Genomic DNA, 15,130 nt, shown 5'->3' with positions numbered 1-15,130 from the left:
TCATCATTTCAAACATAAATAAACTAAGAGCCAGGGAAGTGAAACCACCTGCTCAACACCAAACTGCTAGTCACTGGCTGATAGATGGGCTGCAAAGGTTATCATAAAAGGCAGACTCAAATCTGGTTTTGTATAAAACAGACACACACACACACAGACACACACAGACACACACAGACACACACACAAACACACACAGACACACACACACACACCCAAGAGTTCTATTCCTCTGTTGTAATGACTTTGGGGAAAAACTCAGAAAGGATCACAAAGTTTGGAACCTGATACTCCACGTATAAAGCCTTTCTTTCAAAATCTAAGTCAATATCAAAATGACCCAATAAAATCATTCCGAGAATACCTACAAAACATTCTACTATAAGTCCTTTTTGATGCACTATGTAATGTCAGGATTCCCATGCCAAAACCACACTTTCTTTTTAGTATTAGGAGACACCCTGTTTTCCAGGCCCAGTCAAGCGAGCTCTGTCCTGAACCTGGCATAATCCCTTGCAGTTCACCCTCTGGATGATCTCAGTCATGGCAAAATCCCAAAATTCTTTCACAACAGCATCAGGTGGTCCCTGAGCTTGGACAAGCACTTGTAGCATCTGTGTTTGGGTCAAATTCATCTCTTTGTTGCTGTTACCCCTCATTTTCAGGGCTACAGCTCACTGTGTACCCACTAGTACATGTATTGAGATTTGCCCACACTAAAGCAGATCTTCCACTAGAGGGATATGTGTGTCCAGCATGTGCCTGGTTTCCTTCCTCCAATGGAATAAAGAAAGCTTGTTGCTTATAACCACCGTTAGCTCTTTGGTTTTATTTTATTTTTAAGAGTTAAGTGTGGTTTTGATAACTTATGTGAGCTCTCTGGTTTTTTCCAGAGTTAACAGCAGTTGCAAAACCTCTGTGACTCTTTGGTCACTTGTTCCCAGGGATGACAGTTAATAAGACAAGAGAAAATGTTTTCAAGTACTCAAGTACTACTGCTAATTTAGCAGCTGGTTAGTGATATACACTTCACAATGTCCTACTCTGATGCTTCATCAAGCAAGGTGACAATAATTCTGCTGTCCAAAAAGCAGAGAAGCTAAGAGAAGAAAGGCTCAACACCAGCAGACTGAGCACCTGGTAATGAGTTATTTGACCATTACAACCCATTCACAAAGAAAAATACAAATGGTCCTCATTCTTATGTGGCTCCAGTCTGCTTTTTATACTGACAGTGGCAGAGGGGTAGAAGGGGAGGTAGGGTTTTGAGACCTTTTATAAATGTTCACTTCTCTGGCTAATACTATAAATGTAGTATCCCAGTTCACCAACCAAGAAAACTTACTACTAGAGAAAAGAATTATATCCATCTTGAAGTTCTCAATGTAAACAAAACCAGAAGACATAAAGAATTTAGAGAAAATGGAAGGATGTTTGGGTAGGTCTTAAAAAAGTTAGGAGAGTTGCTTTTTTCATGTATGTAAAGGCAACAAAAAAAATTTCATTTGTCACTTATTTGGTTATCTTGTATTGCTAAGTTCATGATGTTATCTGCAAAAAGTATAGCATGAAAATAACTCAACACCAAACAGATAAATGGTCAAAGGATATGAACAAACAGTTCTGGATGGTGGATCAGAGGCCAGCCCAGTGGAACTCTTTCAACATTCTCCCCCAAACAACTTGAAAATAATGCCTCAAAATCAAATTTTGGAGGAGTGGCAGATTCAACAAAAGATCAAAGGTAAATCAGAAGGAAAAGTTTTTGACACTGGGGTAGAAACTTGTCTAGTGACCATAAATAGTGACAGCAAGAGCACCCACAGCAGTAGCTTTGGAAGTTGTCAGCCAGTAAGGGGATCAGACAAACAGTCAGAGAGCAAACAGCACCCTCCGCTGGCACTGAGAACAGCTAGCCCTGATCAGAAACTTTATGGTCCATACAGAGTTCTGGGTCACAGCTTCAGAGTGGAGAGGAGCACTGAGAGTTAGTCACAAGGAAGCAGGAGCCCTGGGCACAGTTCCAAGGCAGAGAGCACTAGAACTTATGGTTGCAGGTGGTGCTTTGTTCGTGTCATCCTGGGAGAGCTGTGATTACTGCTCTCCTGGTCTGAATTCTGTTCTTTACCCAGGAAGGATTCGTGGTCTCCTGGCAGCCACAAGTTCACCTTTGGGTTTTCTGCTGCTGTTTTCAGACCCCCACAACTAGCTCTGAAAACAGGAGCAGAAAAAAGTCTACAGGTTGGCACAATGCCTCCCCACCCCAACATGAGCAAAGCTCAACTTTAACATAAAATTCAGAGTCAAAAAAGAGGACAAAACATTGAGCAAACAAGAAAAAAAGAACTTGACCATAAAAAGTGATTATAGTCTCAGGAAAGACTACAAACTAAAAAGAAAACATACACAGAGTCTCAAAGAAAAAAATGCTCACTGGCCCCAAACCCAAGAACTCCTGGAAGAATTATAGAAAGAGATTAAAAGTGACAGAGGAAAAATTGGGAAAACAAATAAGAATAATGGAAGAAAATTATGAAAAGTTAACAGCTTGGTAAAAGAGGCACAAAAAAAAAATACCAAAGAAAATATCACCTTACAAAACAGAACTGGCCTAATGACAAAAGAGACACAAAAATTCACTTAAAAAAAAAACCACACTCCTTAAAAAGTAGCATAGGCCAAATGGAAAAAGAGGTACAAAAATCACTGAACAAAAGAAGTCCTTAAAAAGCAGAACTGATCAAATGGAAAAAAAGGTACAAAAGTTAAATGAAGCAAAGAATTTTTAAAAATCAGAACTGGGCAAGTGGAAGCTAATAACTTCATTAGAGATCAAGAAACCATAAAACAAGATCAAAAGAATAAAAAAAGGAGAAAATGACCTCCTCCTAAGACAGCAAGCAATCTCAAGTTATAAACATGTGCAACCATGTAAACATATTTCCATATTAGTCATGTTGTGAAAGAAACAGATCAAAAGGTAAAAAAAAAAAATGAAAACAGAATGCTTCGAGTTGCATTTAGACTCCATATTTCTTTCTCTGGATGTGGATAGCATTAGTTCATTTAAGTCTTGACAGGTTTTTCTGAAATCACCTTGCTCATCATCTCTTATAGCACAATTGTATCCCATTACATTCATATACCACAACTTGTTCAGGCATTCCCCAATTGATGGGCATTCCCTTAATTTCCGATTCTTTGTCACCACAAAAAGAGCTGCTATAAATATTTTTATACATGTAGATCCTCTGTCCTTTTTATGATCCTTGGGATACAGACCTAGTGGTGGTTTTGCTCAATCAAAGGGTACGCACAATTTGATTGATCTTTGAGCATAGTTCTAAATTGTTCTCCAGAATGGTTGGATCAGTTCACAACTCCACCAACAATGCATTAGTGTCCCAATTTTCCCACATTTTCAAGGAGAGATAATTGGAGGAATCCATCAATCATCTCCTGAAAGAGATCACAAAACGAAACTCCCAAGAATATTACCAGAGTTCTCAGGTCAAAGAGAAAATACTTCAAGCATTCAGCAATAAAAAATTAATATATTGTGAAGACACAGTCAGGATCAAAGAAGATTTAGCAGCTTCCACGTTAAAGGAGCAGAAGGCTTAGAATGATACTCCAGAAGGCAAAGGAGCAGGATTACAACCAAGAATAACTTACCCCAAAAAACTGAGCATAATCCTTCAGGGATGGAAATGGATATTTAATGAAATAGAGGACTTTCAAGCATTCCTGATGAAAAGACCAGACTTGAACAGAACAGATGGCATTCAAACATGAGACTTAAGAGAAGCATAAAAAGGTAAACATTAAAAAACATCATAAGGAATCAGTAGTTATTCCTATGTTAGAAGATAATACATGTAACTCTTAAGAACTTCATCATTATTAGGACAGTTAGAAAGAGTCTACACAGACAGGTACAAGTCGATTATGTTGGGATCATCTCTAAAAAAAATATGAACAAGTGAGAAAGAGATGCATTGAGAGAAGGTAGAGGTAGAACAGGGAAAACTTTCTCACATAAAAGAGGAATGCAAGGAACAGATTTTACAGTAGAAGGCAAAATATAGGGGAGGGGGTAAGTAGTGGCAGGCAATGCTTGTGAAATTCACATAGGAACTGGTTCAAAGAGGGAAGAATATATATACACACACTATATAGAAATATATATGTACATATACATACAGACACATACTATATATACACACTATATGGAAATGTAACTTAATCAAGAGGAAAACAGGAGGGGAAGGTATACAAGAAAGAGAGGGGAATGATAAAAAGGGAGAACAGATTAAGGGAGGCAGTGATTAGAAGGAAAATAGACTTTGGAGAAGGGACAGGATAAAAAGAAAGAAGAAACAGAAGAAAATGGGATGGAGGGAAATGCACAGTAATCAGAACTGTGAATAAGAATGGGATAAACTCACTCGTAAAATGGAAGCAGATAGCAAAATGAATTAGAAACCAGAATCTAACAATATGCTATTTACAAGAGACACACTCAAAAACAGAAAGACACACACATAGTTAAAGCTGGAGCAGAATCTAATATACTTCAGCCAAAGTTTAAAAAAAAAAAAAAAGGTAAGGGTGGCTATCATGATCTCAGACAAAACAAAGGCAAAAACAGACCTGACTAAAAGGGATTATCAAGGAAACTACATTTTACTAAAAGGTGCCTGACAATGAATATAAGAAAATATTTTATAGTAAGTTTCTCCAAGAAAGGCCTTGTTTCTCAAATATAAACTGAATATAGAAATAAGTAAAATTTATAAAAAGAGACATTCCCCAACTGAGAAATGGTCAAAAAACAGTTGTCAGAAGAAATCAAAGCTACTATAGTCATATGAAAAAATTCTCTCAATCACTACCGATTAGAAAGAAGTAGTATACAGCAGCTCTTTTTGTGGTGGCAAAAAATTGGAAATTGAAGGAATGCTCATCAGCTGAGGAACAGTAGAACAAATTGTGGCATATGATTGTGAAGGTGTCCTACTGTGCTATAGGAAATGATGAGGGGGGTGGTTTCAGAAAAACATGCCAAGACCTATATGAACTGATAGAAAGTGAAGTGAGAAGAACTGGGAGATCATTGTGCACAGTAACATTGTGCACAATAATGTAATGATGATCAACTATGAAAGACTTGGCTACTCTAATCAATATAGTGATCCAAGACAATTCCAAATGACTTTTGATGAAAAAAGCTTTCTCCAGAAAGAGAAATGCTGAACTCTGACAACTGAAGTATAATTTTTCTCATTTTATTTTTCTTTTCTTTTTTAAAAAATACAGCTAATGTGGAAATATTCTGCACAATTTCACATGTTTAACTGATGTCATGTTGCTTGCCTCCTCAGTGAGTGGCAGAGGAGGTAAGAAAGGAGGGAAAGAATTTCGTACTCAAAATACCAAAAGATTGTAAAAAACAATAATAAAAAAACCCAAGTAAACAGGTCATACAAGAATTGTAAACTATTAAAAATAAAAATTGCTCCAATCACTAATAGAAATGCAAATCAAAACTAAGGCTTCACCTCAAACCAATAAATTTGTGGTCAATGTTGCAGAGGCTGCAATTCATGAAAACTATGGAATTAGTCTTCCCAATTCTGCAATGCAATTTAGAATTATGCTAAGACATAGCTATAATATCCTTATCCTTTGATATCCCACTACCAGGCATACTGCTCAAAGATACCTGCCCACACCAAAATATTTATAGTAGCTCTTTGTGAAGTGACAAAGAAATGGAAACAGAGTTGCTGTCCATCAACTGGGAAGTGACTGAAGAAACCGTGGTATATGTTGTAATGGATTATTACTGCACCATAAGAAATAATTAATATGAAGACTACAGTGAGGTGTAGGAAGACATACTGAACTGACAAAATAAGTAGAACCAACGTATCTGCTAACAATACAAATGAAAAGAAAAAACTGAACATCATATAATTGTAACAATCCAATCAAGTTTGCCCCAAATTAAATGAGAATGAGACTCCTTTCTTTACAGAAGAGGAGAGGTGAGGGGGAAACGAATGACTACGAATGCGGAACTTGATTACTGTATCGGTTTACCTAAACTATCCTACCCCCTTCTTTTAAAGGAACTATTTGGAAATAAAAATGAAATAAAGGGAAAATACAAAATTTTAATCAATTGCAGCTATATATCAGCATTTGTAGTAGAGCAAAAAAAACCCAAAACTGCTCTGTAAGATCCTGTACATTAAATCAACATATTCTTTGATGGCCAGTGATTTCACTGCAAAGGCAAGCTTTAAATGAGAATGGCAAAAAAGGGAGCAAATATAGTTCAGAAATAAAGAATGGTGATATGACCTAAAACTTCCTTCAAGAATTAGAAGGCCTAGCATGACATACAGACTAAGCACAAAATAACATCACAAATTAAATATTCTCTTTTTAAAGGACAGGAATTAACTAATTTTCTTCCTGATATAATCATATATAGATATATATTGTACAGACTCACATATGTATATGTAGTCTCCCCTCAAAAGAACTTTATTCCTTGAGGGTAAAGACTACTTCATTTTTGTATTTGCATCCTCAATGCCTAGAACATAAAGCAGAATTTAATAAATGTTAACCGACTAATGGAGGAATTACTTCCAAATTGGTTATTCGTATATACTTAAAACTACTGACTCATTAGAGAAAACATAAAAATTAATACAAAGCTAAAAGAAAAATAAGAAAATGCAATAAAAAGAAACTTTAGCCTATATAAGGAAGTTACTTTTGCCAAAAATTTGGAAAATGGATGTAATTGACACCAATTATAACAACTGCACACTGAAATTTAGCTAATATAAACTTACTGCCAAAAGAAAACATCAAGATAATCTAAAAAACACCTCAGTCAGAAAACATCTGATCTATTTACCAAGCAGAGATATGCAAAAGCCAACATAGGTGACAACCTTATTTATAAATTCTTACAAAGAATGATGGAGACTGTGAGCAGTATCACCTCATAATACAGTATGCCACAGTGGAATACAACTAAGTTTAAAGAAAGGAAAAGGATCCAAGATTCTTAACCTGGGATCCACGAATGCAGTTTTTTAATTATAGTAACTCTTTCAATATAACTGATTTCCATTGTAATCCTATGCATTTTACTTTAAAACATTCTGAAAGGGGTTCATGGGCTTCATCTGATCGCCAAAGGGGTCATTAAGGACAGCACCAACTTAATATGTGGATATTAAGTACTAAGAAATACCAGTAACTGCTTCACTCTCAGATATCTGTATTAGAATCAAATACAAACTGCTGTAATAGTGTTCAAAAGAGGTAGCGATGGAGGGGATGTGTGTGCTAGGGATTATCTGCATAAAGATCACATCATACAAAGTCTTTTGACAATCAATATGGATGCCACCTGAACTTTTTATTTATATTGTGAATAAGGATACTGGGGTGGAGGTAGGGAGCACTACATTATGTGGCTAAAAAGTAGACATTCATTTACTCATAAACTTAAGGGATAAACATGTTTCTGTTGACTTTACTAGGCAAGATATTTTGAAAAAAAAATACAAAAAAGCAATTGTGACAAATGAGGCCATAATACTAAATAAATCACAAAGCGAAATATACCCAACCACTAGTTTTGTCATTACTGTGTCCTCCATTAAGGCATGTAAACTCCTCAAATGGAATTACAGTTCAATGTGAAGAGTTTCTTCCAGCGAGAGAAGGATTAAGGAAGACTAAATGGAAGGTACTCTGTACCAAAGGAAGGACAGGAAGCAAAAGAGCAGCATGGGGTAGAGTGAATAAAGCAATTTAGAGCTTCCTGGGGGCACTGAGAAATGAAAAGATTTCCTCAGGAGTGCCAGAGCCCTGAATCCCAGTCTTCGTGTTCCTTTCTCTGAAGCACACTTCTTTATACCCCATGTTACACTTTCTCAAGAATAAAGAAAGGGGGGCAGGAAGAATCTAACTAAACAAATTTGCAAAAAAAAATTTTCACATTTGATCCTCACAACAATCCTATGAATTTGGCACTCCAAATATTAACCATATTTTACCAGAAACTGAAACCCAGAAGCATCTAAACTCAGCTTTTCTTCACTCCAAGTCCAGCATTCTATCCACCATACCAATTATCTAATAATGGAATCTTCAATAAAAAAGCATCAGATCCAACTATACAATGTAAACAATAGGAAAAGATAAAGAAACTAGTTGCTAGATTGCTAACACATAAAAAGTTACTATTTTCTCTGTCCATTAATGAAAACAAACATACAGGAGAAGCTCATTCATAAGGAATAAATATGAACGCCTAATACTTTTACAAGTTAAAAGATATTATCCAAAATTCTTTTCTTCTAACTGCTGTTTTAAAGGACAGCTAAGTGGCACAGAGGTGGGAGCACTGGCCCCAGAGTTCAGAAGACCTGAGTTTAAACCTGGCCTCAGACATTTACTAGATGTGTGAACCTGGGTAAGTCACTTAAATCTGTTTACCTCAGATTCCTCATCTGTAAAATGAACTGGAGGAGATATTGGCAAACTGCACCAGTATCTGCCAAGAAAACCCCAAATGAAGTCACAGGCGAAAATGAATGATCTACTGTTTTAAATGAGTCAATGGCTGGTAAATATCTTGTTACAAAGATGTTTCTTGTAATTTATTTGCAATGAAATTAAAACTGTTAATATTAAGTGGAAAGTATGAATGCAGAGGTGGAAATTACTTCAAAGGGTTTGGAAAGAATACTACTTGGGCAGGATTTTAGTTTGGACATGCCAAATTCAACTTGCACATCAAGAAATAGTCAACAAGCCATTAAGGTTCCCATTACGTATGCCAGGCCTGGTTCTAAAAGTTAGTGATAAAAAAGAAAGGGACAAGATGGCTCCTGCTTTAAAGGAGTTCACAATCTAATGAGAAGCCAACATGCAAACAATTATGTACAAACAAGATATAAACAGGAGAAAATGGAGAAAATCTTAGAGGGAAAGCACCAGCATTAAAGGACATTATTGAAAGGCTTCTTGTAGAACTTAGGATTTTAGCTAGATCTTGAAAGAAATCATTGAAGGCAGGAGATGGAGAGGAGGGAAAGAATTCCATGTGTGGGAGACAGCCAATGAAAATGTCCAGGGTTGGAAGCTGGAGTGTCACATGGGAGAAGCAAGGCGTGCAATATCACTGGACAGCAGAGTACATATTGTTGTTCAGTTATTTTTCAATTGTATACAAGTCTTTCTGACCCCCATGGGGTTTTCTTGGTAGAGATACTGGGGTGGTTTGCCATTTCATAACGATCTCATTTTACAGATGAGGGAACTGAAGCAAACAGGATTAAGTGACTTGCTTAGGGTCACCCACAGCTAGTAAATTCCTGAGGCCAGATTTGAACCCATAAATATCAGTCTTTCTGACTCCAGGCCCAGCACTCTATCCATAGAGTACACAGCAGGGAATAAACTGTCAGACTGTAAAAAGCAGGAAGGGGCCATGTTATGAAGAACTTTAAACAAAGGATTATATATTTGATCCTAGAGATAATATTGAGACACTGAAACAGGAAGCCAGAGGCCAGTGTGATTGGATGGCAGGGTACATGGGGTTAAGTAAAGTGCTTCAAACTAAAAACAAAGAAAAATAAACTTTCTGATTTACAACCAACTTAATTTTGAAAACCATTTACACACACACAACCTTTCATTTGTCCAAATATATTTTTGTGCTTTTATATCAAAAATCCTTTATCTAGGTCAAATAGAACGTGTTCTAGAAATGGCAGCAGAAAACTGAATGGTATTTCAAATCCTTAAAATACTGACATGCCTCAGGACTTAGCCATTTCTGTATACTGATGTTAAACCAATACTCAGGTTATATTACAAAGCAATCACATGTTAAGTGCCTGAAGATTTAGTTCTGGACCACTATCAACTCTTAGTGGACTATAATACTATATTATTAAGGCTGTTTCAACACTATTATGGTCAAAATAATTTTCCAGATATGAGTGACAGAAAAATTAAAATAGCCTGTTTTTCATTAACGTTTAGATGATGAAACTGCACAACTTCATGACATTATATATTCAAGGAATTCACAAGGAACGCTACTTCCTACAACGCAGGCAACGGACCCTTGATTTTCTACTATTGTTAGAAGACTGTCCATAACCTTTATTGTGTTAAAATCTGTTGTAAATCTAGTATCCTAAAACAAATAAATTTGTAATATTTCTTCTCTTTCCCCACCACATTCACACACTCACACTTTCCCTCTCTCTCTCCTTTTATTAACAGGATCAAAGAGCAACATAGAAAACTTGGTAAGTCAGCTCATCCATGGAATAGGATTTAAAAGATGAATTACAAAAGAAATAAATTTAGTATTAATTTTGCCCTGCTGAACACTTTAAGCAAAGGCTAGATAACAACTTTCCAGTATTATTGGGGGGGAGGGGGGAGAGGAAGAATGGGGAAAACTTATTTAATTAAATGGCCTATGACGTCCCTTCCTATCTGAGATTCTGTGAAAACTTTCCTTGACAATGCAAAATCTGCAAAATTTCAAAATTATCTTACAAGTGAACCTAAGAAACCTACAACTACAAAAAATTTTAAAATAAAACAGAATACTTCCTTTCTAGCATAAAGCATACTAGGGAGAAAAAAAATCAATGAAAATCTGCAAAGATTTATCTTTTTAAAAATTTCTTAAATTTTGTGCTTACTTAATACCTAGCATAATTCTACACGATAAGGACTCAATACGTACTTACGTCATACTCTTGTGAAGAGAAATTAAGGACAATAAGTAACACAAAAGACCTGGGTTCAAATCCCTGCTCTGAATTCCAAGGTCCCTTTTTCAGCTCTAAAATCCTAAGAGTTACATTTATATAAACACTAGTGTGATATGTCCCAAGTACCAGCCTAGGGCTCAAACTGGATATCAGTCCCTAATCTTTAAAAAGGGTGTCTATAAAGAATCTTGAGACTTAGGTATAAGTCAAATATCTTTGTAGGCTCTCTTAGGTGGTTTTCTAATAAGACATATCCTTTAATTCACAAAAATGAAAGACAGATAGCAGTGTAGTGCTGGCATCCAAGTCATTCAAATATTTGTTAAGCCAAGAGGCAAAATACTCAGAGCACTTTCAAGAGGCATCTATCAAATTAACTTTATCCATAAAATATTTTGCTCAGTTCTCTCCCTTAGTCCCAGAAACACGTAACAATCACAAGATTCTATGGCTGTGCTTAAACATAATGATGCTAATGGTCTATCAACTTTATAACCATCTCCACGGCTGATAAAAGTTACAAGTTTCTTTTTTAGAAAATGAAATAATTTTGTCCTATACGGTATAACAACTTCATACGAATGCTTTCTTGTTAATAATTGTCTACATATGCTATATCAAACTAAAGTTTGAAGGTAAATCAGTGTGAGTTACTATATGGAATTACGTGTTTAATGAATGAGAACAATGATTCCAAACGAGCTAAAAAAACCAAATGTTTTCCCATCTATTTTAACTTATGTGTTAAAACATAAGTTCTCCTAATATAAAGATTAAAAACATGAAATTCTTAAAGCCTAAAAGGCAATTTGAAGAAATATTTCTCCATTAATTGCTGGCATTTACATTCTTCACAATTTACCAAGCATTTTCACATATTTTACTTCATTTAATCCACGTTAACAAGCTTGTACATAAAGAGCAAGTAATAGTTCCATTTTATAGATGAGGAACATGATGTTCAGAGGTTACTTAACTTATCCAAGGTCAATTAGCTGCTAAGCCATGTCTTGAGACTAAATTTTCTGTCTTCAACTCCAAGGTCCTTTCCATTATTACCAGTATCTCTGTAATGCCATTAAGTCAAACAATGTGACACACACACCAAGGATTCAGCAACATGTCCACCTTCTCCCCGTTTACCTCTAGGTCATCTGTCTTCAATCTAACTTAGCTCTATTTAGGACACTCAAGGGGTTCCAGAATATCCTGGCAGTTAGGAAGGATTCTTAGCAGGATATCTGCTAGGAGCAAACACCTGACCAAGACTTCTTAACAGTTCAAATCATGTAAGTGGTACAAGGACCTTAAAATTTGCAGGAAAAATCCAATTTTCAATTCAGAACTGGCAATACAATTGCCAAGTTTAACAACACAAACTTCTCAAGTATTCAAAAAAGAAAAACTCCTAGAATGTGTACTACCAGTACATATTTATAATATTCAAAACTAAAAAGGGAATGTAATTATGCTTACATAATTCTTACTGCCTTCATGTGATATTCAATTCAATTTTAAAAAGCATGTACTAAGTGCCAACTAAATGCAAAACAATGTCCCAGGGCACTGGGGATATCAGGAGCGGGGGTAGGCAAGGTAAGAAAATATTCTCCAGGAGAGGATTTTAGAAACTATATTTCTTGAAACTCTGGTGTCCAACAAAATGTAAAGCATTTTTACGAGGTCTATTCCAGTAATCTCCAAAATATAACATGTGGCAATTTTTAAGTAAAAATTGGCTTATAATTTGCTCTATTTTGTTATGAAAATTTCTATCAATATATATTAAGCCCAGGTCTGGGGCAGCTAGGTGGTACAATGGATAGAGCACCAGTGCAGGAGTCAGGAGGACCTGAGTTCAAATCTCACCTCAGACACTGGACACTCACTAGCTATATGACCTTGGGCAAGTCACTTAACCCTAATTGCCTCATCCTGGGCCATCTCCAGTCATCCTGATGAATATCTGGTCACTGGATTCAGATGGCTCTGGAGGAGAAGTGAGGCTGGTGACCTGCACAGCCCTCTCTCACTCAAAACAAAGTCAAGTGCAAGTCATGTCATCATTTCTCTGATGGCATGGTCTTCTTTGCCAACAAAGGATGAACACACAATTAAGCCCAGGTGCTCTGAGACCAAATTAGTTTGGGAAATGAGACAATCAATTAAAACTGCAAGGCATGATAAAAAGACAACTAAAGCTCAAGTACCTAGGTATGATACAAGTCAATTCTACAACATGAAATAGGTAATTGCAAATAGCAAGTAGCATATAAAAACCACCATTACTTTATCTACATAAACTAAAAACCACTAAACCTTTTACAAGGGAAGACCATGCGATAACAATGCTACTTGTGATTCACAAGAAATGAGAGATGATGTGATATGATTTAGTATAGATTCAAAAAGAAGTTTTCTTTCCATTATGGGAAGAGAAGACATACTGCAATGTCAGCTTTTTACAATATGCCCTACACCTACACTAATATCAAGTGAGGAAATGTCCTTGATTAAGACATTAAGTATTTCATTCTCTGTATAATCAAGCTATATATATATATACCTTAAAATTCAAGTATTAAGAAAAATCTCAATAACTTTCATACCTATCTAGATTTTGAAAACCAGTCATTTATATCTCACTGTTTTAGATTAGGAATCATCTCTAATTCCCAGTCATTGAATACTGCACAGTGAACTAAAAAACAAAAACCACCTTCCTTCTTGAAAAAGGACATTCTACTTTGTTAGGCTCAGCTTTTCTGAGCAATGCAAAGATCTAGGCAATTCCAAAATATTCATGATGGAAAATGCTATCCACAACCAGAAAAAGAACTATGGAGTCTGAATGCAGGTCAAAGCACACTATTTTCTTTTTTTTCTTTCTCATGGTTTTTCCCTTTTGTTCTGATTCTTCTTTTACAAGACAAATAATGTGGAAATATGTTTAAAATGACTGCACATGACTGAATGCTGTCTTGGGAAGGAGGGAGGAGAGAAAATGTATAACTCAAAATCTTATAAAAGTGAATGTTGCAAACTAAAAATAAATTGGGAAAAAAAGAAGCTGTATTCTACCTCACCGTTAAAAGTTCAAATCCAGCTGTTAGCATGAAGTTTCATAACTGGTTGGCAAGATACGTGCTTGACTCCCAAGTTCTAGGCATATTCTTATACAGCCCTTTTTTGGGTGTCTTTTTATTCATCTCCCCCATTCTTTAATGGTTATTAATTTTTATGTAATCTTTAAAGCACACTTTGATGTCCATTTAATCTAGCACCCAAACTCATTCCCATCTGTCAGAACTAAATAACATGATAGATACTAAAAATATACATTTAAATCTGCAAAAATATTTATTAGGAAGATGTACTGAAATGTCACCTGTAATCAAATTAGGGAGAACATGATATTATGGGGAAAAAAACTTGGATCAAAACCAAAGTTTTGACACATACTAATAAATCAGTAAACTACAAAAGTGGAAAGTGAACAAGAAATCATTCTATTAAGTGATTTTGCTAAACAATTTCAGACTGAGGCTTAGGTAGTATTGATTGTCAAATCAATAAAAATAAAAATTTGAAGGAAAAGACCTCCCAAAAAAGAAAACCTGTTTCGACACTTACTAGGCATGAGACCACAGATAAATCATTTTACTTACTCTGTGCCTCAATTTTTTATCAAGTATAAAATGAAGCTAATTCTTATATTATCTTCCTCACAGTGCTGTTATAATAAAAAACTCAATAAACTGTCAAGTGAGCATTGAGGTATTATAAAATGTGAGCAATTATAAAAATTCTAGACTGTAAGTGGACTATCCTAATGGTATAAAACTAGCATTCATATCCCCTTATTATGTAGTTAACTATCATTCTAGTTTGCTTCCTCATACCAGATTATTTCATTTCTATAGAGCGCCCAGTAGAGGAAACTAATATAAATGAACTAGTTTCAGAAAGAAGATTAAGACAATTTGTAGGAATTTGAGAAATAAGTTAAAATCTCTTGATACTTTAAATAAACTGTAAAATATCATATCTTCAACTAACCAGTCTTGCCAATATTGCATCCTAAGATTTTCTCACACAGTCTAGAAAATGAAATTAGAAAACCTGAAAAGTCAGCAAAGAGGTAAAATGTCAACCACCCCTCTAATTACCTAACTATCCTAAAAGTAAAATAAAGTATTACAGATATAAAGGGGAAATATTTAAAGCATTCTATAACATCAACATTTTCAAAGATGCAAGAAAAAAAGGAATTTGAAAATTCACCAAGTGAG

General features: G+C 35.4%; 1 protein-coding gene across 5 annotated transcripts in view; it reads right to left on the bottom strand.

The window, feature by feature from the left end:
* The window catches only part of GSPT1 (G1 to S phase transition 1), a 42,575-nt gene that overhangs the window by 17,316 nt on the left and 10,129 nt on the right, over nucleotides 1–15,130 (bottom strand). The window lies entirely within an intron of this gene.

The sequence above is a fragment of the Notamacropus eugenii genome, chromosome 1 (genome assembly GCF_028372415.1).
Source record: "Notamacropus eugenii isolate mMacEug1 chromosome 1, mMacEug1.pri_v2, whole genome shotgun sequence".
Classification (NCBI taxonomy): Eukaryota; Metazoa; Chordata; class Mammalia; order Diprotodontia; family Macropodidae; genus Notamacropus; species Notamacropus eugenii.
This window is presented reverse-complemented; position numbering and strand designations above follow the sequence as displayed.